The 26,971-nt window shown below is 42.2% G+C and overlaps 1 long non-coding RNA gene across 1 annotated transcript in view; it reads right to left on the bottom strand.

The window, feature by feature from the left end:
- LOC140469390 (uncharacterized) overlaps nt 1-26,971 on the bottom strand; it is a 48,100-nt gene that overhangs the window by 6,589 nt on the left and 14,540 nt on the right. The window contains exon 2 of the long non-coding RNA XR_011956087.1: nt 10,534-10,611. This is a non-coding gene — a long non-coding RNA (uncharacterized lncRNA). The remainder of the gene's footprint in view (nt 1-10,533; nt 10,612-26,971) is intronic.

Here is a 26,971-nt window from a genome sequence, read left to right as displayed (position 1 = left end):
GTAGGTGCCAGCGTTGTACTGGGGTAGCAAAGTCAGAAGTCACATGACACCAGGTTGTAATTCACCAGGTTTATTTGAAATCACAAGCTTTCAGAACTGACCTTCGCCTGACGAATTGGCAGCCCTTCAAAAGCTTGTGATTTCAAATAAACCAATTGGATTATAACCTGCGACTTCTGAAACAGAAATAAATAAGTACTATCTGATCACCATTGAAGAAACATGGCTGCCAGATGACCTGGACTGAAAACTGAATATCGAAGGGGATATGATTTTTAGGAAGGATGGGAAACTACAAGAGGCTACAAAAGGTGGTTCTGTTAACGAATGATGACATTAGCGTAATACTGAGAGATGACTTAAATTCTGGAAAACAGGATGTAGAAGTGGTTTGGATTGGGATGATAAAGGCAAGAAGTGATTGAGAGAGTGGTGTATCATCCCTCGGACAATAAGAGGTGAGTCTTACTTCAGTAGCTGGAATGATGGAGGTATATGCCCTTCGCCAGCAGACCCTGAGACTATTAGAATGGTGCATGGTAAGATAGAACTAGAATTGTACATGAGAAGCACCAGAGGGGTTGGGTGGGTAGTTAATGAGACACATTGGGAACAAACAGGGAGAGATCTTGTTCGGCCACCCAAAAAAAAGAGAAACCCACCAAAACAATGGCGACACTGATACTTAACAAAGAAATATAACATTCAGCCCCAGGTAACCATTGTCAATTGTTGTAAAAACACCTCTGGATCATTCATGTCCTTTCTGAAGGAAATCAGCCATCCTAACCTAATCTGGCCTACATGTGACTTGAAACAAACAGCTCAACCTCCATTCAGTTCAAGGACAATTTGAGCCCAGTTAGCAATGCCCACATCCCATGAAAATGTTGAAAAAGATTGAACAGTAACTTTATATCAGACTTCACGATACAGAATACAGGTAAAATCATTGAAATAGTAATAGTAATAGAAATAGGAGGGAGCAATTCAATAAAATTACCACTGAAGTGGCATTGAGCAGATTGTTGGAGCTGACAACCATGTCCTGAAGGCTTAATAGACCTCACTCAAATTTCAAAAGTGAGATAGTTGACGTGCTGGTTTAAACTTCTCAAAATTCCTGAGATTTGGCGAACATAAGAAATAGAAGCAGGAGTAGGCCATTCAGCCCCTTGGGCCTGCCCCACCATTCCATTCGATCATTGCTTGTCTGTCCCAGGCCTCAACTCTTTTTTTTGTGCCATTTGCTCATTACCCTAAACCTCCTTACAATTTCAAAAGTCTATCGACTTCCCCTTTAATAACTTGCGTGATTCAGCTTCTGCAACTCTGGGATAGAGAAGTCCAGCCAATCACTACCCTCTGGTAGAAATAGATTGCTTTGTATCTCAGTTTTCAATCAGTGTCCTCTTCTTCTGTACTAATTTCCCTCCCCCACCAGCGGAAACCTCTTCTCAACATCTATCCTGCCAAGCCCCGTCATAATCTTGTATGTTCCAACAAGATTGCTCTTCATTCTTCTCAACCCTAATGAATAAAGGGCCAACCTGTTTAGTCAACCCCTCAGTTTCAGGAATCAGCCAAGTTAATCTCTTTTGAACTGTGTCCAAAGTCAGATATATTCATTCTATAAATGCATAAATGAAAATTGTACTCCAGGTGCGTCCTCACCAATACACGATGGATTCCCTATTTTTTAAACTCCAAATCCCTAGCAATAACAGTCAAATTTCCATTGGCTGCCTTAATTATTTGTTGCATCGGAATGCTAACTTCTTGTGTTTCATGCACACAAACTTCCAAATCCCTCTGTGCTGCACTTTGGAAAGTTCTATTAGGAGGACAAGCATAGAATATAACTCCTTAATCAAATGGGAGGGAGGCAAAAAACTACAAGTCAGTTAGCTCAACTTCTGTCATGGTGAAGGTACTGAATGCTATTATTAAATCCCTGATATGGAGGTGCCAGTATTGGGTGGACAAGTTAAAAATCACACAACATCAGATTATAATCCAATAGGTTTATTTGGAAGTACAAGCTTTTGGAGCGCTACTCCTTCATCAGATACCTAGTGGGGGAGAATCATAGGACACAGAATTTGCAGCAAAAGATCAAAGTGTCATACAATAAATGAGATATACTGAAAAAAGTTAGATAGCTATTAAGCTTTTAATCACTTAAAATGGGTTGCATATTTTAAATCATTAATATGTAAATCCAAGAACTACTTACAAGTCACATTCCCAAGATAATTTAAGATTTTATATTAAAAAAGTGACATCTCAATTCAGACAATGTTTTAAAGGTGTGAGGTTAGAATCTGTCTGTATTCCAATCTTGAGGCAGACCAGTTCTATTTCCAAAGTAGGAATTGATAAAAATGTCACATGGACTGACTGCCTACAGATTGTGCTTTTTGAACAAATAGAATACATCTGCAAATACAAATCTGCAAATGCCAATTCACCCCATAGATGTGTATGCACATTCATGGAAGAGAGTGTGTGTGTGTGTGTGTGTGTGCATATGTGATGGAGTGTGTGTGTGTGTGTGTGTGTGTGTGCGTGTAGTGGGGTCATCTGTAGTTTGACATGAACTCAAGATCCTGTTGAGGATGGCCTCAACCAGGATCTTTGGTTCATGCCACTACAGGTGACCCCACTACACTATACTCACACTCACAGGCATATACTCCGTCACACTCATGCACAAATACTTCTCTCTCTCTCTCTTACTCACATACACCCACACACACACGTGTCCATGTGACATTTTATCAATTCCTACTTTGGAAACAGAACCAGTCTGACTCAAGGATGGGATACAGACAGACACTAATCTCACACCTTTAATGAGTGACATTGTCTGAGCTGAGATGTCACCTTTTGTTTTAAAATGTTAAGTTATCTTGGGAATGTTACTTGAAAGAAGTTCTGAGATTTACATATTAATGATTCGAAACCTGCAACCTCATTCTAAGAGAGTAAAAACTTAACAGCAATCTAGGTTTGTTCAACACATCTCATCAGTTGTATGACACTTTGATCTTTTGTGATACATTCTGTGTCCTATGATTCTGCCTAACTAGGTTCCTGATGAAGGAGTAGCACTCCAAAAGCTTGTACTTCCTAGTAAACCTGCTGGACTATAACCTGACATTGTGTGATTTTTAACTTTGTCCACCCCAGTTCAACCCCGACACCTCCACATAAAATCATGACAGCAGAGCACAGAGAAAAGTTCAGGTTTGAGAAAGAAAAATCATGTTTAACTAATTTATTGGAGTTCTTTGAGGAAGTAACATCAGCTGAAGGCTGTACTATACTTACATTGCCAGAATTTGATAGGTACCACAAACTGGGACAACACATCCATCCAAGAACAAGCCAAACAGATACGCATGAGAATTCCTAGAAGCATTGCATTCCAACCAGAACTCTATCAACAAACACATTGACTTGGACCTCATTTACCACCTCCTGAGAAAAAGAACAGGAAATGATATCACCACAGGAAATGACATCACCAACCCAAAGAAACCCAAATATATAAATAGAAAGCAGGAATCATCAGCAGTGTTTCGTCCAGAGGCTCACTGAAGATGTTACATGGTTATGGTAATGAAATGTCTGAAAAATGAACCTTCCAGCTCAGCAAGCAAACCTACATCTAGGTGCCACAAAGTTTATTGTGGAAAATAAACACCCACCATTCAATGGTAGCATTGGCATGGATAGAGTATTTTCAGAAATTGTGGAGCTGGAGTTGCACAGCAGGTCAGGCAGCATGTGAGGTGCAGGAGAATTGACTTTTCATGCATAGGCCCTTCATCAGGAATTTTGGGGGCGGGGGGTGGCAAAGGGGGCTGAGAGATAAATAGGAGGGTGTGGCTGGGGGAAGGTAGCTGGGAAAGCGATAGGTGGATGCAGGTGAGGGATGATGGTGATAGGTCAGAGGGGAGGGTGGAGCGGATAGGTGGGAAGGAAGATGGACAAGTCGGACAGTTCAAGAGGATGGGTCGAGTTGGAGGGTTGGATCTGGGATGAGGTGGGGGGAGGGGTGATGAGGAAACTGGTGAAATCAATGCTGATATTGTGTGGTTGGAGGGTCCCAAGGTGGAAGAGGAGGCATTCTTCCTCCTGGTGTCGGGTGGCTAGGATTTGGCAGTGGAGGAGGCCCAGGACTTGCATGTCCTTGGCAGAGTGGGAGGGGGAATTGAAATGGTCGGCCGCAGGGTGGTGGGACTGTTCGATGGATAGAAATTAGTGAATTAAAAGAAAGCAGAGAAGAGTTCATGGGTAATTTTCTGATTGACACAATATAACAGGTGGTAACCACAGGGATCAGTGCCAGGGCCTCAACTTATTACAGTTTATATAAATAACCTGAATGAACAGACCCAAGACATGGTTGTTAAATTTGTAGATGATACAGAGATAGGTAGGAACATAAGTCATGAAGTGGACCCAAGGAGGCTACAAAGGGATAGAGATGGATGATGCAAGTGGGTAAGTAGTACATAATATAGGAAAATGTCAAATTGTCACTGTTGGCAAGAAATGGTGAGTAATTACAGATTTCTGTGAAGCAGGAGAATCTCAGTGTTCTCGTGCATGAAATACAAAAGGGTAATGTTCGTGGACAGTAAGTAATTAGGAAATAGAACCTTATTGTTTTATAGTGAGGAGAATTTAATTGAGTTATATTTTGGGTGTATGAGGCATTCGTGAGACCACATCTGGGCTACTGGATACACTATCAGGGGATATTTTTGAATTGACCTGTTCAGATGCACTTATAGAGCAGATGGAAATTGAGCACAGGCCTCCTGGCCCAGAGATACAGGCAGTAACATTGCACCACAAGAACCTCTGTATGTTACTGGCATCCTTATTTAAAGGAAAAATATATTGGCAGTAGTTCAGAGATGATATACTAGACTAACACCTCTTATGAGGGATGGTTTGATTGGATAGACTTATCCAATGAAGTTTAAAAGGGTAAGAAGCAATTTGTTTGGAATCTAAGATCCTGTGAGATCTTGACAGCGCATATGGAAAGTATATCTCTTTTTGTGGGAGAATCTAGCATTAGTGGCCACTGTTTAAAAATAAAGCATTGTTCATTTAAGACTGAGATAAAGAGAATCGTTGAGCATCTTGATATTTTCAAATGCATATCCTCAAACACCATGAACGCAGAGTCCTTAAATATTTTTAAGGTAGAGGTAGATAGACTAGGTAGATAGATTCTTGATGAGCCACTTTTGGAATACTCTGTGCAATTCTGGTCTCCCTGCTTTAGGAAAAGTTTTGTGAAACTTGAAAGGGTTGAGAAAAGATGTACAAGGATGTTGCTGGGTTTGAGCTATAGGGATAGACTATAGGCTGGGACTATTTTCCCTAGAGTGTTGGAGGCTAAGGGGTGACCTTTATAGAGGTTTATAAAATCATGATAGGGAAAATAGACAAGGTCTTTTCACAAAGGAAGGGGAGTCCAAAACTAGAGGGCATAGATTAAGGTGAGAGGGGAAAAAAATTAAAAGGGCAACTTTTTCACACAGAGGGTGGTGCATGTATGGAATGAGCTGCCAGAGGAACTGGTGGAGGCTGGTACAATTACAACTCTTTGAAAAAGATTTCTGGATGGGTATATAAATAGGAAGGGTTCAGAGTGATATGGGCCAAATGCTGACAAATGGGATTAGGTTAATTTAGGATATCTGGTCAGCATGGACGAGTTAGACTGGGGGGTCTGTTTTCATGCTGTACAGCTCTATGACTCTAAAGAGTGTGAAAGTTTATCAGGGAGTACGTGAGACACTGACTAATCAGATCAGCCATCACCTTATTGAATGGTACAGCAAGATCAAAGGCAGTAAATTGTTCAGAGGTTTTTCATCTTGCAATTTTAAATGCTTTTTCTTTCTTCTCCTTTCATAGGCTGAGACAGCACAGAAGGAGACCATCCAGCCCATTGTCTTTCTACCATGTCTTTGGTAGAACTATCCAGCTGATCCCATTCCCTGCTCTTTTCTAATAACCCCTGTGAATATTTTTCTTCCAACTGATTATCCAAGCCCTTCTGAAAGCTATTACTGACTTTGTTTTCATCCTCTCTGTCCTTCAGGGAGCATATTACAAATCACAACATCTCAGTGTTTAAAAACCTTCCTCATGTAGCCTGTGGTTCTTTTCTCAAACAGCTCAAGCTCATGTTCTCAGGTTGCTGACCCTCCTGCCATTGAAAACAGTTCCTCCTGTAAAACCATTCATAATTTTGGGTAGCACTGTAAAATCTCATTTTTAGCCGTCAGTTTTCCCTCACTTTCCATTTTTCTTTCCATATTTATTTTGATTTAGATTCACCCAATTTCCTTTACTATAACTCCTCTGACTCTACCAGTAGCTTTCAAATACCATTGGTTAAGGAGTTAGCCTGTTTGTCCAGTCACCAAGGCAACTTTGACCTGGCTGTGTCATTATCAATCCACACACAAATCTAATAAGCAGGATATACTGAGATGTCCCTGTTTCAACACATTTTGGCTTCTTTTATGCAGAGTGGAATTTGACAGGAGAAAATTATTAGTTGTATCATTTGCAAAGGTAGAATGAATTCCATGTACCGTATACTGGAGCAGAATAATTACAATTGGCAGCAAAGTTTACCAGAGTATGCATCAACTCTTCCCCAACAGTTTGAACATATTGCAGAAATGAAAAGTGAGCTTTGTAAATTGGCTTTCACATCAGCAACCCCAGTTGTCACCCTCTTCTGAATAAATGTCAAATACCTCCCTGAAGTAAACACAACTCACCTGCTTTTAATCCCTGTGTTTTGGCATTTAGAATAAAACAGCACAAATTTTATGATTCACGACAGATGCCTTTGTTATGTGAATGTCCCAACTGCAGCGTGTTTCTTAACACAGAAAAGAAAACAAGCTGCAAACAAATGAATTAAATCCTCCTTCAGAGAGCAAATTTGGACTGAGAAGTAAGTGCAAAACCCACCTATTTTCCAAATTATGTATTTACTGTGCTCATTATTTTAGAGAAGATGACTAGAGTATACAAGATCATACAACAGGATTATAAACCCAAGTCTTCCCCCAAGAAATAATCATCCTGCTGTGTCAGGGAAAAATATGAAATAATGTTTTAACTCCGTACAGCATAACAGCAAAAATATCCACTTGGCATGGAAGGAGATCAGAGTCGAGGCTGTGGTGCTGAAAAGCACAGCAGGTCAGGCAGCATTCGAGAAGCAGGAAAATCGACGTTTCGGGTATAAGCCCTTCATCAGGAGATCAGGTGTATACATGTTCCCAGATGCATATTTCATCATTATCCTTTGCACTGATTGGAATGCTCATCCCATATATAATTGCTGAGGATGTCTCTTCCCCAACTATCACACTAAACGTGTAATGGTGATTTCAACCTGCTGTGGGATTATTTACAGATATAAGAATGTAAATCTGCTCATCTCTACGTTTAATCTTCCTAGCTTCCCCATGTTCCCTATGGATATCACCTCCATGGATGCATTTCTTCCAGTCATCTTTCTCTATGCTAATCTTAGCTTCTCACTGTTTTTTGCTCTGTATATCCCTATCCTCTGTCATTGTGACCCGACAAATTTTTTTTCAGACCTTGTGTTCATAAATACAGTTGAATATTGATTATCCAGCATTCAATTATCCGAATTTTGGATTATCCGACAGGATCGCAAGGTCCCGATGCTTGGCTAAACTCTATTATCCAGCATTCAATTATGTGAATTTTGGATTATCCGACAGGATCACAAGGTCCCAATGCTTGGCTAAACTCTATTATCCAGCATTCAATTATTCGAACAAAATACTCCCTGCCCATGTCATTTGGATAATTGAGATTCCTCTGTATATATATCTCAAGCTGTAATATGAGAACTATTTTTATGTCTTGCTGGATTAAAGCTTGTTACATGTTATCCAAAATGACGACACATATCCACATACCCACATATAAAGGTGGCTGGTTTATCTTGTCATTTACTTCTTTTGTAAAAAATAGGTTCACCTTGAAATATTTAACATTAAAAAAAGTCTCATTTTACAATAAGACCACAAAATGTAGGAGCAGGAGGTCATTCAGCCCATCGATTCTCCTCCAAAGTCAGTGATATCGTGCCTGATCTGAGAATCCTCAACTCCACTATCCTGCCTTTTCCAACAACCCTTGATTCCTTTACTGGTTAGAAATCGGTCTCTCTCAGCCTTGAATGTAGTTAACAACCCAGTCTCTGCATCCCTTTGTAGTACAAATTCATATCCTCTGAAAGAAGAAATTCCTCCTCATCTCCGTTCAAATCGGGTTACCCCAAACTCTGAGATTATGGCTTCTGGTCCTACAGTCTCCCAGGAGAGGAAGAAACCTCTCATTGTGTATACGTACTGTTTATTCATTGTTTTGTTCCAAAGACAAGATGCATTTAAGAGCCACTAATTTTGCCTTTTTTAAAAACCATTTCTTTCCCCCCTTTTGCCAGGTGTTTTTAAATGCCTGTACACTGTGTCTTTTCCTGACACAATCTGGATAGTGGATTTGAAATAAAAGCTCTGCAGTACTGTCATCAACATTGTCTCTAATGATTTTTTTTCCACCGGATGGATCTCTGAGGTCCATGAGTGGTAGCAGTTTCTGAAACCGGATGTCAGTGCTGGGCACTTTACAATCTTCCAGACTCAATATTGAGTTCAACAACTTCAAATTGTGAACCCATTTCGCCCTTTAGCTTTGCTTATTACATTCTCTGTCACCATGTCCTCCCCAACCAAACCCCACCCCCCACCTCCAGCCCAGTCCGACTGTTTGTTCTTTCCAGTCTGTCAGCTAGACACACCACTGTTCTCATTCCTGATGAAGGGCTTTTGCCCGAAATGTCGATTTTCCTGCTCCTCAGATGCTGCCTGACCTGCTGTGCTTTTCCAGAACCACTCTAATTAGATTAGATTACTTACAGTGTGGAAACAGGCCCTTCGGCCCAACAAGTCCACACCGCCCCGCTGAAGGGTAACCCACCCATACCCCTACATCTACATCTACCCCTCACCTAACACTACGGGCAATTTAGCATGGCCAATTCACCTGACCTGCACATCTTTGGACTGTGGGAGGAAACCGGAGCACCCGGAGGAAACCCACGCAGACACGGGGAGAACGTGCAAACTCCACACAGTCAGTCGCCTGAGGCGGGAATTGAACCCGGGTCTCTGGCGCTGTGAGGCAGCAGTGCTAACCACTGTGCCACCGTGCCGCCCACTAATCTCGACTCTGGTCTCCAGCATCTGCAGTCCTCACTTTCACCTACACCATTGTTCTGCCATTCTCACATTCCCATCACTTAGTCTGAACTATCAACATCCTTTCTCCCCCCAGCACTCCACACAACCCCCCCTTGCAAATATTTTATAAATGTTACCCTGTCCACACTTCACATCAGCTCTGATAGAGTCATCTAGATTTGAAACACTCGCTTGCTCTCTCCGTAGATGCTGTTTGACTCGTTGTGATCTCCAGCATTTGTTGTTTTCACCAGAATAGTTCCCTCTCACCCTAGAGTCTCATGAACTGAAACTAATTTCTTCCACTCCAATTTTTGAGCCACACATTTAACTCCTTAACTTTACTTACCTGAAGGTTCTTTGCCCATAACCTGAGATAATAATCTCGGAGCTTCTGCTTTTTAGTTTAGCTACTGACTGGTCACAGTTTTTTTTTACAGCACAACCTTGTTTATAGCCCTATCAGTTGGTACCAGTGTGGATGTTGAAAACTGTATCCTTCCGCGCTCTTTCCACATTCCTCCCCAGCCCCAGGGAGATGTTGTTAACCCTAGCACCAGGTAGACATTACAGCCTTCGGACTCAAGCTCACAGCTGCCTGGGGCACAATAAACAACACCAGGGTATGACACACTCATTAAATGTGACTCACTGTTTGTTCCTAGGACAAAAATCACATAACACCAGGTTATAGTCGAAAAGTTTAATTGGAAGTCCTGTTGGACTATAACCTGGTGTTGTGTGATTTTTAACTTTGTACACCCCAGTCCAACACCGGCATCTCCAAATCATGTTCCTAGGTCAGCAGTTTTGATAAGCTTCTTCACTTTGCGATGATCAAAGCAAAAGTAATCTTCTGCAACAACTGTGAATGCATGAGCACAAGTCACTCTGAGCTGATGCCTCAAGTACACACATTTGTTCACTCGGGATTTCACTGCCTTCTCTGAATAGATAATAGTTCCCCAACGTTGCTGTATCTTGTTCTTCCTCTTCCTCAGGCAGAGCTATGGTATGGAGCACTGGCCAGGAATTTCCCAGCCTCACAGAATTGGCTTCAGAGACAGGAAAAACCAGATAGACTCCCCCATCTGGACTGTTCCACAATGTTGTCCCACCTTACACCCACTTTGCTAGAGACAGTAATGGAGGCGTGAAGCCAATGGAGATCACACATTGTGCCATTTTCAGAACCTACCAGTATTTTTGCGAAGTCAGGCCGGGCTCCTGTTAATTTGGCAGCATTTTGGTGATGTCAATCTTCCTCTCAAAGTCCCTGTGAAGGAACCACAAGGGGAAGCAGGATGAAACAAGTGCTGCTCTGTCTAACAGTTTACTCTTCCCCCTTCCAGGTCCCTAGTTAAAAGCTGCTTCATTATAAAGTCAAGATTAGAGTTGTGCTGGAAAAGCACAGCAGGTCAGGCAGCATCCGAGTAGCAGGAAAAAACAACATTTTGTGCCTTTCATCAGGCTTTTGTCTGAAACATTGATTTTCCTGCTCCTCGGGTGCTGCCTGACCTGCTGTGCTTTTCCAGCACCACTCTAATTTTGACTCTAATCTCCAGCATCTGCAGTACCCATTTTTGCCTCATTATAAAGTCAGCCCACTGGATGTGCTGTGATAAACCTCTGTGGCCATTACAATGTGACCTTCTGCCCTAAAGGGAGGAACACTTCCTCTGAGCCACAAGACCCCTCTTAGTGATTGTAACAAGGTCAGCCAGGTCGACCTCATAGAATGGGAGTTCCCTGACTGGCACTGTTAACTTGGTCCAGTCAGGGAGCCCTGGCTGACAGCTATAAACAGGAATGTGTTTTTCCTGATAGTGGAAATATAGAATAAAGTTCTTGCACAATAGAGTTTTTAAAATTTTATTTCCATCCCCTCACCCCCAAATAGGGGTGATATGGGGGAAATATAAGAACCCCTACTGTGCAGTGGTAGTGTAGGGGAAAAGAAAGAAATAAAAGAAGAAAAAAGTTTTAGGGAAACAAACAGGAGAAGTGTCAGGGGATCTGCTCACTCCAGGATCTGGCTCAGAGCTAGCCTGGTCAGTGTCACGTATATGCACATGTAAATAAAGGATGACTTGGTGATGGGATACTGGCCTCTGTGGAATTATGAGATTCTCCATGAGGATAAATAGGCCACAGATTAGTGCAGTGTGCATGGGGCTGCCCCTCCACAATGGTGTTCACAGCAGCACTGGGTCTTCTGTACAACTGAGTGCCCCTTTGTACTGAGGTGCATCTCTGTCCCACACAGCAAATCTAGAGGCAACTTCGTAAATCATTGAGTTCCAAGGGTGGGGTGCATGGGGCTGCAAGACACAAGTGGGATCTGTACAGAAATGAGCCCGGCATTCACTGGGAAGTTCAGCCTCAAAGTCTGTCCATGAATCCAAATCTGAAACAAGGTGCTGCCCCTCATACTTACTGCATCGATAACTGACACCTCTCTGTGATTGACAGACTGACATGTGGATGCAGGAGAAAAGGTCAGTTTTCATCCTCCTCCCAGAGGCATGGTCAGAGCAGACAGATGTCATGCAATTGTTGAAATCTGACACAGCTTGCAAAAAGCTGCAGCGCTGTCACTATTAATATTCTTGTGGACAGCTTTCGAAGCTCTGATGCAAGACATTTGTTTTCGATTTGAAGAAAGGTAATGAAAACACAGTCGAAGCTGTCACACCTCAGTACTACACCAACACGCTCTCATTCACAAGGAGTTGAAAGCTGACATGCGACAGTGCCACAAAGCTTTTAGAAGCTAAAAATAATATTTAGTGGATTCCGAGCTAAGGGAAAGCAGCAGTGGCGACCATGGAAAAGCAAACAAAACATAATGAATTAAGGAGCAGGCAATGGAAAAGAAAGGAAAAGATAATCTCAAAGAGAACAGAAAAATCCCTGTTTGATGGGAAGGTAGGAGCCGTGAGAATGGATGCTTCTATGTATCAGGGCCACAGAATGGTTGCAGCATGAAGTAGGCCATTTGGTCTGTCCTGTCAGTGCCAGCTCATTGCAGGAACAATTCCCTTCTTTCCCATAGTGCTGTTTTTATTTATTCACCTTCAAATCTTTATCCAATTCTCTTTTGAAGGTCACAATTCTGCCTCCACCACACTGTCAACAAATCATTACAATTTGGAATACACTGACGGAGTGAAAGAGGATTTTTTATTCATTCAAGAGATGTTGGCATCACCGACTGGATCAACATTTGTTGTATGTCCCTAGCTGCCCTTTGAGAAGGTGATGGTGGCAGTGATGGTGAGGGTGAACTGCTTTCTAGTGGGGTAAATGGACCCACAATGCAAGGAGGAAGCTCCAGGATTTTGACCAAATGTGGCTGCAAATCTTAAAATTGTGTTTACTGTTTCCCAGCTTCTCAGTCAATGCCAACAGATTCTCTCTGTCCAGAACGTTTGTGCTTTTAAACACCTACCCTAAATCTTTTCTCAACCTTCTCTCCTCTATTTGGCCAAGTGATTGTCAATCCTCCCTCATTGTGAACAATTGGTTTTGGCAACACAAGCAATGCAAAACAAATTAACCATGAAAACACAATCAGAAAGAAATGAGGGAAGAGAAAATAAATACTCCAAAAATGAAAAGTGGAAGCTAAGCAAATACTGAAAATGGTTTGTAATAAGAGTGTGTGAAGCATGATTTTACAAAAAAAAAGCAGACCATTGCCCAATTCAACATAGCCACGATCATATTGATCCTGACACAAGTGAAAACATCAAGTTGAGTATGAAAACTCACTGGAACACAGGAGGGATCTCCTAGACCATCTTGATGACACTTCACAATTTTTCTCTTACTTGCTCAGTACCTCAGGCACAATGATCTGTAGCAACAATTTCACTTTGGTCTTAGTTTATTCAGCACCACTATGGAACTAAACTGAAAACCAGCTGAAGAGGTTTTTGTGTTTGGTTCACAATGGGGAAGAAAAGTCTTTCTCTCTCTCTCTTTCTCTCTCTCTCCGTGACTCATATCACTGTGTAAAAAAGATGCAACAAAATTAGAGCTTATGAATCCTGGCTTCGGGGCACGCATCCTTATAGTTAATGCTCATATTCACATCTTGATTTGTTGTCATAAACCTTTCCTCACATCAATTACACTGTGCGAAGAGTATGATAAATCCGTACCTGCCATCTCCTGCCTGCAAAAATGAGGCAGATGGACAGCAAAACAAGGCTTCCTGAATGTTTTGATTGAATGATGGTCACACTAGTTTTCATTTATTAGAAGGGCTCAGAGAAGTGAAAGCACATTTGACCACTGCAGGCTCAAAGATGAAATCTCACCCTTTGCTCACCAGCCACAGTTATCTGACAGAAAGCGTGAACCTTGCTGTGAACATCTGGTGTCTGCAGGCATCAAGGGCTAGGACAAACAAAATGGCCCACCCCCAAATTTATCCGAATGTCATGCCAGGAGGCCACTCAACGTCCCCTTTATGATTCCTTTTTCTTGTGGTAGTTCCTTGAAGCAAGGAGAACTCTACCGTTGGAGTACAGCCCATGTTAAGAACCTGTGCGTGTTTCGCGTCTGGAGGCTACGCTGAGGCTACCATACTATGTTGGATGACCAGGCAACTTGCTGTCTCTTATCATAATGACCAGAGTGGATTTGGCAGGATTTGGAGGTTGGTCATTTTATTGCAAGAGGATTGGAGTACAGCAGGAACAATGCCTTGGTCAAGAACCCTAGTGAGAATTCACTTGGGATATTGTTCTGGTCCTATTTCCAGGCAAGGATCGAGTTGCCAAGAGGAAACACCAAGGTTCACCAAGAGAAATTCTTGGATTTGGTGACACCATTCCATAGGGAGAGTCTTAGAAGACAGGGTGTGTCTTCATTGAAGTTTAGGAAAATGAGAGGCATTCTCATTAGAAACTGTCAACATTTTTAATGAGTTCAACAAAGCGGATGTGGACAAGATGTTTCCTCTGGCTGGGAGATCTAAATGCAGTCTCCAAATACGTGACGAGACATTTATGAGGAATTTCTTCATTTCGAACTTAATTGAATCTTTGGAATTCTGTATGCCAAGAAGGACCACAGAAGCTCAACCTTTGAGAGAGCTCAAGACAAACTTAATTTGATTTCTAGATACTACATGAAGGGATAGGGGGACAGTGTAGGAAAATTTATTTGAAGCAGCTGTCAGCCATGACCTAGAATGGCAGAGAAAGCCCAAATGGCTGAATGGACTCCTACCCTTATGTTTTTAATCAACCAGTTTGACCACATCAGGACCTGTGGCCATTGACTGCTGGAAGAGTGCAGTGTAAACCTTGAAAATTAGTGGCTGTGTGTGATCCATTTTGTTTCAAGTGTTTAATTGTTTTCTGCATGGCTGCGGGCAGTGATTTATCGCAGCACAAGACTGGCACAGTGCCTTTCAGGCTTGGTGAGAGCATTGAAGCTATGAAAGGTTAAAATTGCCCCTTTAAAGAAAGAGAGCTACAATCCAAGTCAGTTTGACAATTTTTGCATAACCACAGCATGATCGTTTCATAAATATATTCAAAATATGCTTGCTGATCGGTTACACAGAAAGAATGGACATTGTCCCCCATTCATTCCAGATCTCTTTCAGCCATGGGATTAGTCACTAACAAGCATCTCCAATTCCCTCCTGCACACCCTCCATACAGCTCATGTACCACCTTGTACATGACTGTACCAAACTACATGTGCCATGGTTCTGGTTGCTTAACAATGCTATTTTGGTTTTTAAACTTGTTCATTCGCAATTTCATCCAAGTGATTCGTCTCAACCCTAATGAGTACCCTAATGGCATCCCCACCTTCCCCCCACCCCCAGCCCACAAATCAGGCCAAATTGTATTAGATTTCTGAGTTGTTTATGTACATAAGATGTGTCGGCGCAGTTTCCTAGAGTATCCCACTCAAGCCTCATATCAGTCAGAGGCAGATGAAGACAGAGACAATGTTGTTATCTGACTCCAGATTGCAATCCAGATGCCCACTGCCTGATGCAGGCTTTCACAAGAAATTTTATCAAATGCTTTCTGGAAGTCAAGGTGCACCATCTCTTGATGCTTTCCAATTTCAAATCAGGATTTTATTTGTAAAAATAAAAGTATGAGAGGATTCCAACCAAATTGTCCTTTCCAAAACCAAGTTGACTGCTTTTGCTCTTTTATTTTAATTTCTTTTCCAAAATACGCACCCACAGTGCATCGTGTAGATGGTACACACTGATGATGATATGCCATTTACAAGATGCATTGTAGAAAGCTCCTTATGTTGCACTTTGCAAACACATGAACAATATCAACTAAAAAGACAGCGGATACACAGGAACACCATCACCTACAAGTCCCCCTCCAAGCAACTCACCATCCTGGCTTAGAAGTATATCGTTGGTCCTTCAGCATCACTGAATCAAAATCCTGGAATTCCCTTCCTAACAGCATTGTGGGTCTACCTACATGACTCAGATTGCAGTTTACCACCACTTTCTTAAAGGCAACTAGGGATGGAAAATAAACACTGGCCTAGCCAGCAACACCACTTCCCATGAGAGAATTTTTTTAAAAAAGCCTTCCTCCCAAGCACCATCCCAGATGTGGAAAAAATATCCTAAAATAGAATGTATTGTAGTTTTGTGCCATCTGCCCCTGCTGCTGTAGTCCACAATCAGATGGACAAAGTGGGGGCAGGTAGTTACTTATTCATGGAGACGTATTGTATTTGCCACAAAACCAAACTATGAAAACTGGGCTCAAGCTTTAAAATACAATAAACAAGTTAAAGTATTGCCTTGGAATGGATTTCCTATATGCTGCCAGAGTTCAGCGTGCATTAAAATTCTTTGGGGAGTCAGAGTTTTATGTCCTACTGGTATTGCATCAGAGTTTCAATTCTTTTGTCACAATTCCCAGCTTAGATTGAGCGAGCACATCTCATTAAAAAAACCCACAATACCCATAAATTATCCAAACTATAAACACAGAATCAAATGTTAACCTTACTTTGAGTGAAATTACCTTGGAAAGGAATTAGCTGAAGCTTTTATACAAAATTGGCAATTAGCATGAGCCAACAGCCATAAAACAATTTCTGCTCTGGTCGATAAGAATACACTGGGTGAAGTCTTCCCAGCCCTTGAACATGAGTGCTGCTGAGAAAGTTGGGAAAATGAGGTGGGATCAGCGGTGAGGAGAATTCCAATGTCCAGAGCAAAACTTCCAAATCTCCACCAAGTGTTGGACAGCAAGGTAAGAATTGCGCTAGTGAGCAGTGAGAGGCCTATTTGCATCTTTTTCTTTTGTACATTAACACGTTTTTATTTCCTGATGGCATCTCATGGTGATGCAATTTCCTATTTCCCACCCCCTGGAGAGAATGGAGATGGTGACAATCCTCGGCATGAAGGTTAGAGCTGGTACCTGGTGACTCTAGCTCCCCACTTGCTCCCTCCTGCCCTCCCTCAAACAGCAGTTACCAACATTTCAGGCCACGTTCCATGGGCAGCAACTGCACGCGTTCATGTTCATAAACATTGGCATTGCTCATGCATACCCTCATGGTGCATCTCTGATCCATTTATAAGATGGTTCGACACTTCAACATTGCATTTGGACTGCACCAGCGCCTTTCATTGGAATGCTGCTGTCAGTAGAATTTGCACACAAGGACAGGTGTCCAACCTTAGGCTCTATCTCTGCGTTCCTCCTTTGCTCTCTCAGTGCTCACTTACTTTGTGCTGACGTGGATGGCAACATCTCTGCCTTGCCTCTTTCAGCTCTGGCTGGGGCAACATAGCTCAAAGGCTCACGGCATTTCAGTCTCGACTTGCCTTTTAGCACAGACACCAGGCCAGGCCGCATGCCATGGTTGTCAGCAGTGATCAGTCAAGAGGGTGGCAGGTTGCTGTATGCACCATGCTACATCAATGTCATACCTGTACCATGTGCCAACAGGTTACGCAGCAAACACATTACACATACATCAACCAAGTTGCCATGTCTCAAAGCCTAAGGAGATCAGTCCTCAGTCAGGTCAAGGGGGCTGTTGACAATCAGAGGCCACAATGATGGAATACACATCGACATGTGTCTCCGACAGCCAATGAGCATTCTCCTGGATCTGGCTGTCCATGGTAGTTCCCAACAGGTCCTGAGAAACAGCCAGGGCCATCATGGTACAGATAGCACTGATGGACCCCTCCAACCTTCCATCCAGTTTCCAGAGTGCCTCTGACACAGCTGCCTGCTGCTCCCGTGTCTGTTTGTACATTTTAGTGAAGTTATTAATAGCCAAAACATTGAGATGGGGGTGTCCTTTCCAGCCTGAGGCTGAGCAAGTGCCTGGTCTCCTAGCAACCTGGGCCGTTTCTTCCTCAGCCAGCTGTGGAGATGTGACAGGGATGTGCTCACCAGAACGTGCTCCCAACTCGAATGTAGCTAATGTACTTACTGAGGTGTCATTGTCTGAGCTGGTGAAGGGTCCTGGGAGACAGCCTCACCAGTGTTTCCTCAGAGGGAAGTGGCTCTTCTCCTCTTTCTGCCCTACTGTAGTTAGTTCCCTCCTGGAATAGGATAAGGACAGGGACCGAAGGAGAAGGAAGTGACTGCCACAGATATTACTGTTGATGCAGGTGGAGGAACAAGGGTGAGGCGTCCCAATTGAGTGTGAATAGGAAGGCATGAAAGGGTGGTCATCTGGGGGCATAGAGTGGATCAGAGCTATTGAGGGAAGATGCTCCATGCAATAGTGAGAGTGATGGACCCTGAGCCCTGGTGCGAGGACGGTGCAGTAGCAGCATGGAGATAATGGCTGTTAACTCTGTGGAGGCTAGTAGGTTGTTAACTTTCTTCTTGCATTGCTATGTACTTCGTTGGATCGAGCACGCTGCATTGATCCAGTGTCTGGTGCCTCCTCTGGTAGTCTTAAGGAAAGAGGACAGACCGCTTTTCTACGCCACCCTGTCCACCAGGCATCTCCAGGCTCTTGCTGGTTCCTCTCCAGCCATCTCTAGAACGTTTCCTTATACCCTGTTACTGTGGAGTCCAACTTCACGTTTGCACTGAGATGCACAGCTAGGGTTTAAATGGAGAGTAATGGAGAGGAACTTTACAAGGCACCTGCAGCAGTGACCATTTCCCCCACTGGTGAATGCAAATGACCAGAGGAGCAGAGCCATGAGGGCACGGTGCATAGTTAATGAGGAGAGCATTGTAAACTACTGAGCAAAAAAAAAATCCAGTTACACCTCACAGAGAGAACCTCTATGAAAATCCCCAAAAATGACACTTGGCTAACCTTTGAGAAAATTCAATCCTCTGTCTTATTTTGAAACTTCTCTTGCTGTTGAATCCCATTACTGACAATTCGACAGCGAGTAACACATCTCTCAACTCTCCAAAACCTCTCCATTATCTACAAGGCTTTAATGATGAGTGTGACAGTACACTCCCCACTTGTCTGGATGACTGCAGCTCTCACAACACTCAAAAAGCCTGACACTATCCAGGATAAAATAGTCCCCTTGATCACACCCCATCCACTGGACTACTCACCTGTGCATAAGAGGTCAGTAACTCATTAACCCTCCTTTGATAACCCTCCAACCCCCTAATTTCCACCATTCAGAAGTACAAGGACAGCAGAAACATAGGCATACCACCATTTGCAATTTCTCCACCAAGCCTCACATTGTGCTGGAGTAGAATTACATCATCATCCCTTCACCATCAAACGAATATTTTTAAAATAGGAATTATATCACCGATTTTTGACATTGCTAAGTAATTGTTACCAATATATGAAACAATATCCACTCAGAAAAGTGCAAAATAATGCCCAAAATAAAAACAGAAAATGCTCAAGAAACTCAAAAGGTTCAGAGAAACAGTTAACAGTTTGAGTCCAATGATACTTCTTTAAATACTAACTTGATCTTGCCAAATGTGTCTCCAATTTTACAACAGCCAAATTGAAACTGCCATTTGAAGTTGCAGATCACTTAGTTATACCAAACAATTGAATAAAACTATGAGAGTGCCTTCAGTATAGACTACAGCAATTTGAATAACTTCTCAATACTTTCTCAGGGAAACAAGTATTGGGCAGTAAATGCCAACTTTACCAGCAACACCAATGTCCCAAGAATACATTTTGAATAAGTGATAAACAGGTGGGCCCACCTCAGTTTCAGAGAAATACAAATACACTTGCTTTGTGTTGCTGTCAATATAGTGGTAATTTCACTGCACTAATATCCTGAGCTGCAGAGTAACGCTCAAATTCCAACACAGCCGCTAGTGCAATTTGAATTAAATCAATCAAATTTGGAGTAAAACGCTAGTCTCATCAATTGTCCAAAAAACACCCCATCTGATTTGATTATTTTTTTATCGTCACATATACCTAGGTACAGTGACAAGTTTTGTTTTGTATCCAATACAGGCAGATCATACCATACAAAGTGCACAAGAGTAATAGAACAGAGTGAAGAATACAATGTTACAGCTTCAGAGAAGATGCACAAAGAGCGAGGTCAACATTAAATTTGAAATTTGTGAAGTCCATTCCAAAGGCTAATGACAGCAGGGAAGAAACTGTTCTTGAAACCGTTTAAGCTTTTGTATCTTCTGCCTGACCGAAGAGGTTGGAAGAGATTATAACTGGGGTGGGAAGGGTCTTTGATGAAGTTGGCTGCCTTTCTGAGGCAGCAAGAGGTATCGATGGAGTCAGTGGATGGAAGGTTGGCTCATGTGATGCTTCACTAATGCAAAGATAACTGCCTGAATTCTGATGCTATTTGTATTGGAATTTGAGCCATGCCGCAACTGCCTTGTGTGACGTGGACTCAAATTCTAACCAGTGAATTTTTGAAGCCCAAGTTACAGACTTTTCATTATGAAGCATAAAACATATAAAGCACAAACAAGGTTTGTGTTTTGTGTGAAATGCTGAGGAACTGCTCAGTACTAAAACAGTAATTAAAGGCAAAACTACTGCTGAGCAAAAGCTGACATTCAAATTAATGGCACAAAAAAATTACTGAAGCAACATAACCTGACATGATTGCTGAAAATTTGACAATATCATATGCCACTGAAATCATAAGGACAATGCTTGGAGAGCAGAACTTGAAAATATACTTATGTCGATTAAAAGTGTCAAACTACTGACTGATTTAATGTCAGAAGACATAGTTTTGCAGTGCATCAATCAGGAGTTCAACAATGACTTTGCTGTGCAACTCAATGTATTCATGACATTTTGAAAATGCTCCATTTACTCCACAAATAAGAAAAGAATCTTTTGGTCACGCAAAGAGCTCAAGACATCATTTCAGATTGATTTCGTGACTGTGGTAGGAATTGCACAAGGACTTACCCTGATAGGGCTGTGGCAAAGACCAGAAACCATTCTGATGTGCAAAAAATAAAAGTACCTCCCGCTTTGGACTGGAAATTTATCTTGGGCAATGGCAGTAAGTGGGTGGTATTAGATCAGCTGGTCATTATAGCAGCCACTCAATATGTCATACCATTGATCACTAGGCACAGATCGCTGATCCAGTACTGCCTGAGAGGTATTTCTATCCTAATGGTTTTGCACATTGTAAGACATTTGAACATAGGAAATAAGAGCAGGAGACCATCTAGCCCCTTAAGCTTTCTCTGCTTTTTAATACAATCATAGCTGATCTTCAGCCTTAACTCCACTTACCTATCTGCTCCCCATATTCCCAAGTAACTAAAAACCCCAGCCTGGAGTATGAAGTATCCATGGCTCACTGTGCTCGACAGTTTTGTCGACTCAGATCTCTCTGACTGAAGACATTTCTCAGTTCTAATTAATTGATCTCTTATCCTGAAAACGGCTTCCCATGTCCTAGATTGCCCAGCCCAAGGAAACAATGTGTGTCCATCCTGTTCAAGCCTCTTCAGAATTTCTCATGACTCAATGAAATGGCATCCTTCTCTTCTCATCTCCAGAGTTATAAGCCTAAATTTCACAGCTTTCATTCATTACCTAAACTCTGCAGTCCTGCCACTTCCAGTCACAAAGCTGGCAGACAATTAAACAACTAAGAGGGCAAGGAAACTTTAATGGTTGGGGAGCCCAGCACTTCAGTGCAAAAAGACAAGTTTGAAGTATTTACACCAGTCTTTAGCCAGACCTACTGAGTGGCTGATCCATCACAGTTTACACTGTGAGGTCCCCAGCATCATGGATGCCAGTCTTGTCTCTTTGATTCACTGTACATGATATTTACAAACAGCATCAGGCACTGTATGTCGTGAAGATTATTGCTCTGATAACAATCGTGCTAAAGACTTAGGACCTAGTAAACCTGGAGTTCATGGAAATCAGGCACAAACTCTCTGCTGGTTGGAGGCATATCTGGCACAAAGGAAGATGGCTGTGGTTCAATTTGAAGGCCAATTATCTCAGTCCAAGGACATCGCTGCAGGCGTCCCTCAGCGAGTGTCCCAGGCCCAGCCAACTTCATCTGCTGCATCAACAACCTTACTCCCATCACACGGTCAAAGAGGGGCTATATGTTGATTGTTGCACACTATTCAGCACCATTCACATATCTTCAAATCCTGAAATAGTCCACACAGAAATAACTGCACAATATGCAAGTTTGAGCTGATAAACTACACACGACATTTGTGCCACACAAGTGCCAGATAATGATCATCTCCAAACAAAACAGATATTAACCATTGCCACTTGACAGTCAATAACATTACCATTACCGAATCCCCCATAATAAACCTCATGGGGTTACCGTTGACCAGAGACTAAACTGTACAATCCATACAGATACTGTGGCTACAATAGCAGGTCAGAGACTAAGAATGCTGCAGCAAGAAACTCATCTCTCAACTTCCCAAAATCTGTCTACCATCTTAAAGACACAAGTTAGGAGTGTGATGGTATATCTCTACTTGCCTGAATGGGTGCAGTTCCTATAACCATTGACAAAATGCACTGCAGTAACTCACCAAAATGCCTTCATCAGCACTTTCCAAACCTGTGATCTCTATCACTTAGGACAAGATTAGCAAATGCATGGGAACACTAAGGTCATAAGAACATAAGGTCCCTGTCAGTCAGACACCATTCTGAATTGGAACAATACCACAGTTCCTTCACTGTCACTGTCAAAATCCAGGAACTCCCTTTCTAACAGAACTATAGATTTACCTATACTTCAAGGAATGCAGTGGAATAAGAAGAGAGCTCACCAAGACCATCTCCAGGGCAATTGGGGCTAGACAATAAAGCTTGCCTACGCCAGAAACACCCACATCGTGTGAACAAAAAAACAGTTCTCAACTTGTCCAAGTGACTGTTACTTTGCCACACTTAACAGCATCCAAACACTTTCCAACTTTGCAAGTTAAACTCACTGGTCTATAGCTGCTGAGATTATTCTTGTATCATTTCTTCAAACAAAGGCCGTAATATTTCCAGTTCCCCAGTCCTCTAACACCATCCTTGTTTCAAAGGAAGACTGGAAGAATATGGGGCAACACCTCAGCAAATTTACAATCTTACCTCCCTCAGTAACCTCATACGCATCCATCCTGTCCTACTGACTTAACACCTTTAAGTACAGCCAGCCTCTCCAATAACCCACTTTGTTGTTCTTGCCTGATGACTTTTAAAGTATCATCTTCCTCAGTGTAGACAGATACAGCATATTCATGTAACACCTAAGCCATGTTTTCTGCATAGATTTCCCTTTTTACCCATAATTAGGCAGATCCCATCATTTACTGCTATTTGACGATTTATATGCCTAAAGATGACTTTTGGATTCCCTTTTTATGTATTCCCTGTCTCTTCTTACACTATCTTTCTGTGTCTTTTATTCCCTTTTCCACACTGCTTCCAAACACGCTATGTGTTTTACCAACCAGACACCCACGATATGCATTCTTTTTCTGCCTTAATCTTGTAGTCTTTCATCATCCAAAAGAGCTCCCTATCTTGACTGCTTAGAGCAGCTGTGTTACGAAATGAAACCCTGGAAAAGAATCAGAAGAAACTCACTAGATTGATGCCCAATTTAAACTTTCAGTTACCACAATAACTGGAATGTTTTAACTTTAGAGAAAGGTTTAGATTTAAAGCGGATTTGACAAATGATTTTCAAAGTATTGAACAAAGTAGATTCAGTCCATATGGGTAGTCTGACTGAGTTGGCCTGGAAGCAAAGGACAAAGTTTTAACCTAAGAAGGGGTAAAACACATTTAGATGTCAGATTTATCTTTTCTAAAAAAATTGTTGAACTAGTGAATGGCCATTCCAATAAATATAGATTTACTGCAATCTAAGACAGACCAAATTCCCTTGCGATTCATGTCATTTGGGGGTGGCATAGTGGCTCAGCGGTTAGCATTGCTGCCTCACAGCACCAGGGTCCCAGGTTCGATTCCAGCCTTGGGCAACTGTCTGCGTAGAGTTTGCACATTCTGTCCGAGTCTGCGTGGCTTTCTCTCGGGTACTCCCGTTTCCTCCCACTGTCCAAAGGTATGGATGTCAGGTGAATTGGCCATACTAAATTGCCTATAGTGTTAGGTGCATTACTCAGAGGGAAATGGGTCTGGTTGGGTTACTCTTCAGAGGGTCAGTGTAGACTGGTTGGGTCGAAGGGCCTGTTTCCACACTGTAGGGAATCTAATCTAATCTTAAAAAAAACGTTGGGTCTGTTGGTCACTGGGATGTGCATGATTTCTTTCAGAATTCAGTTCCAGAAAGAATTTCCCATCATCTTTTAGCCTGAATTTGCCCATGATGTTATTTAAAATCTGAGTTGATACCTCTCTGAGAAGGGGGTTACATCACTGCTGGTGTAGGAGTGGAGAAAGGTGGGATAAGATTCATTCATGTTGCTAAATCACACAAGTCATTGATTTAAGCAATACGTGTAAGACAAGCTTAATGGTTCCGCTGGCCTTTGTGGTGTTTCATGTGGAATAGACCAAACATAATGGCCCTTTCAAAGGAAACACAGTAGTCCAGCCAGGATACTGGAATACAACCTCTAGGTGGACACTGTAGTGCAGTCCGAAAAGACCAGTGCAATGTTGGAGGCACCCTCATTTCGATGAGATGTTAAACTGAGGCTTCATCTGTCCTGATGTGAGCATAAAGATAAAATTGGAACTTGCATGGGAGGTTTCCCGACAGTGCCTTGGCCAATATTTTTGCCTGATCTCGCATCACCAAAAAGAAATCCAGTTAGTTCCATATTGCTGTTAGTGGGATCTTGCTGTGTACAACAGAGGCTGCTTCATTCCTACATGACTACACAGTGGCATTCCTGCATAAAGTGCTTCATTCACTGTGAAAGGCTTTGGGATGTCCTGCCGTTATGAAAGGTGCTGTACAAATGCAAGTTCATTCTTCCACAAAGATGTTGCGAGGTGTGGATCTTGGCATTGTTTAGTGCAGCTGACTCGCTGTACCTTCTAGATATAATCACACGACATGTATGGATGCTGTTTTCTGTCTCAGGTAATGAATAATTCATTAATATTGACCAGCAACAGTCATTTGCTATCCCCAGAGCTATTGTACAGGAGGAAAGCATTCCTTTATTGGCAAGGGAATGTCTCCTGAAGCTGGTTTGGAGTGCTTTAGCAGTTATTAATCACCCTTCTATCAGAAAGAGGGATCTGACATTGCAGGTGTGAAAGCATTTGTCAGGTATATCATCATCCTGTCATGGCTCCATAAATTGATGTTATAACCAAAGAACTAAAGGCTACAAAACTCTTGCATTGATAGGTGATTGTATTAACTGTGAGCCAGACATTATTCATTCTTGTTAAGACAACCTGCCTAACTGAGATTATGATCTCTATTAAATTGGTTGCAAAAATGTAACACTCAAAGTATTCAAAAAAGGCATGGTCAGTACCTTGATGAGTGTAGTTTCTAGATATTTCTTTTATAGTCCATCCTACAATCTACCTATTTCCTTGCTGTAATATCTTCGGGCTTCACCCATGCCTCAGCTCATCTGCTGCTGAAAGTCCTCAATCATGCTTGGTTACATCAAGACCTCACTATTCACATGCACCTACTGGCCACTCTCCCACATTCCACCCTCTGAAACCTTGAGTTCTTGCAAAACTTTGATACCTGTGGAACTGCCTTATTCACCCTTCACCACAGTACTTGCTAGCCTGTGTTGACTCCCAGTTAAGCAAAGTCTCAATTTTGAAATTCCCATCCAGGTTTTCACTTGTGATCTCTGCAATTTTCTCTAGCCCCACAATGGAGATTACTTTGCTCTCTAATTCAGGTCTCTTGTGGATTGTCACTCCACCAACAGTGACCGTGCCTTCATCTGCTTCGGCCCAAGGCTCTGGAAAGCCTTTCCTAGCCCTCAACTCTACACTCTTAAGGAATAGGCCAGACCCCTCAAAACATTTCAAGAGGGTAGCCCTGACCCTAACTTGTCTAATTGTTTTAAGTTGATGTATAGTGGATATTGCAGGAGTGATTCAGCTGGTCCGACCATTCAGTTTTACACAAAACATAATTTATTAACACTTGAACAAAAGAGAACAGAATATAGAATAACACAACGTATCTGAAAACCCATTTGACTCTATTGCAACTTAATGATGTCGTTCTAAATACTTGCAACATACCCATAAGCACCCCCTTAAAGGTAAAATCAAATAGGTTCTTATAGGAGAAATGTCGAGAGAGAGAGAGAGAGAGGATCAGCATGGAACTGTTTCTTTGGGGTCCCAGCAGCTTCTCTGGGTTCCCAGCTGAAACATGACCAGCAGCAAACAAAAAAGACTTGCTGAAACAAAACCAAACCAAACCCTGAACTGGAAGAACTGGCCAGTCCCCTTTCATTGTACAAGTGCTTTAAACAAAAACACTTCAAAGTCATCTCAAGTAGATATTTCCAGACATATTGCCTTTACAACCTCTTTGAAAAAAAACCAAGGGCAACATAACCTTGTTAAAGGAGCAGCTTCATCACAATAGCTTTTAACTCCTCTAAAGACACATTTTAAACTTACCCCTTTGATTGATCATTTCCTGGTTTTGACAAGCACAGTAACGATGGCCCGAGAAACCTTTCTCCATGCTATAAAAACTCTTAACTCTATGACCAAATTTTTGACCAGATGCCTGACTATGTTATGGAGTTGTTTGGTGTCCAATTTAGTTATAAACCTCCTCAGAGCACCTATGTATGTTTCATTAAACCACAGGCATGGGAAAAATATTAATGGTTATACAGATAAAGTTGCCAGAGTTCTACCAGGCCTCAAGGCTGCTCTATCACAAGTGGTCATTTCCTATGGAGGGTCACCATGCCTCTGGTAAGAGGAGGTCCCCTCACAGTGACCTCAGCTTGGGAATTGAACCCATGCTGTTGGCATCAGTCTGCATTGCAAATCAGCCATCCAAACAATGGAGCTAACCAGCCTGCAGTTGTGGGATTGTCCTGCCCTATTAGATTCAGGGTGGCTTTACTTAAGCCGTGCACTTCGAAGTAGATGAGCAACTTGCAATTCTTGTACATTCTAGAACATAGAACATAGAACATCGGCCCTCGATGTTGCGCCTACCT

The sequence above is a fragment of the Chiloscyllium punctatum genome, chromosome 49, assembly GCF_047496795.1.
Source record: "Chiloscyllium punctatum isolate Juve2018m chromosome 49, sChiPun1.3, whole genome shotgun sequence".
In the NCBI taxonomy this organism is placed as follows: domain Eukaryota; kingdom Metazoa; phylum Chordata; class Chondrichthyes; order Orectolobiformes; family Hemiscylliidae; genus Chiloscyllium; species Chiloscyllium punctatum.
The sequence above is the reverse complement of the archived record's forward strand: the minus strand, read 5'-3'. Positions and strand labels throughout refer to the sequence as shown.